This window comes from Otolemur garnettii, unplaced genomic scaffold (genome assembly GCF_000181295.1).
Source record: "Otolemur garnettii isolate 467f Iridium unplaced genomic scaffold, OtoGar3 scaffold00062, whole genome shotgun sequence".
In the NCBI taxonomy this organism is placed as follows: Eukaryota; Metazoa; Chordata; class Mammalia; order Primates; family Galagidae; genus Otolemur; species Otolemur garnettii.
The window spans coordinates 4,898,992-4,900,595 of record NW_003852457.1 but is presented as its reverse complement, the minus strand read 5'-3'; positions in this window follow the sequence as shown (position 1 = coordinate 4,900,595).

The following is a 1,604-nucleotide window of genomic DNA, read 5'->3' as shown; positions in this document are numbered from 1 at the left end:
TGCTTTCTCTCTGGTTGGCTCTAGTGACCCTGCTCCCACCTTCACTGCTTTCTCTCTGGTTGGCTCCAGTGACCCTGCTCCCATCCCACTGCTGCCCGCCGCCCACCTCAGGCTCTTCTCCTGGGTCACCTGGGCTTTCTTTTCTCTCTTCATACCTGATAATGAGGTATTGCCTGTCTACAGTGGAGTGTATAAACCCCAAGCATTCCCTCGATGCGTTATTTTCACATTTTTCTATACTTGGGTAGCTTTCAGATTAAGACAGAGGAGCGTCCAGCACCCCAGCAGCCTCCCCTTTTGTGTCCTCTCATTTGATGCCCAAAGGTGCAATGACAGAGACCAGTTCCACCAAGGTGACCCCCACTGGTTCCTGAGCATCTTATACATGGAATCACATAGTCCACGCTTACCTGTGTCTAGCTTTTTCTTTTTCCTTCTCATCATTATGTCTGTGAAATAAATCCAATTTGTTGTGTTTGGCAGTAGATTATTTTTGTTACTAAGAGGTGTTTTACTAAGAAGTGTATATAGAAATAAATATTTATAAATATAACATGACGATTGACCTGCTATATGGTAAATGGACTTTTAGTAATTTCAAGCTTTTGGTTGTTAAATGATACTATGAACACTCTTTGGGTGGATGTAAGTCATCATTTCTCTTTGGGGAAGAACTGGAAGTGGAATTTCTAGGTCATAGAATACCTGTTGAACTTTAGTTTTCAAATAGTTGTTGAAGTGACTTAGGCACTTTACCAGTTATGTAGATGAGTTCTAGTTATTCTGTTTCATTCATGCTATTAGGCTTCTGATATTTTGTTGGTCTATTTTAAAATCAATCTACTAGTCTTTGCTTTGCAGGAATTATTTATATATTCTGGATATAAGTCTTTCTTCAGGTGTGTATGTTGCAAATGTCTTCACGCAGACCGTGGCTTATTTTATCCCACTCTTAGTTGTGTCTTTGATAAACAGAAGTTCTTAATTTTAATGAAGTCCAATTTATCATTTTTTTCTTCTGTGGATAATGATTTTTTTTTCACATTTTTAAGAAATATTTTTCTATTCAAAGTTCATGAAGATACTCTCCTGTGTTTTCTTTCAGAAGTTTCAAAGATTTATCTTTCTCGTTTAAGTTTATGAACCATGTCACGTTGATTTCTTCACTTCTACTTTGGAAATCGCCTCTTCCCGATATTACAGCTTTTTCTCCTGAATTGCCCCCATTTTTGCCACCACACTGTTGTCCATTCCGACGTCAGATCCAGTCCTGTGGTTCTGTGGCTTACAGCCATGGTGTATGTACGTCTCTGACCATAAAGTCTGAAGTCCTACCTGTGGTTTATGACGCCTTTCAGGATCAGAAAGTGGCTTACCTTTCCAGAGTCATCTCCTTTGATCCTCTCTTTGGATGTTGCAGCCTGCCACTCTGAAAGCCCAGTGCTGTGTGTTGAATTGTCTCCCCCACTCCAAAAGAAATGTTAAAGTCCTAATTCCCAGTTCCTCAGAATGTGGCCGTTTTCAGAAATAGGGTCCATATTGAGGTAAAGAAGTTAAAATGGAGTCATTGGGGGTGACATCTAAACTTATGACTGGTGTTCTCA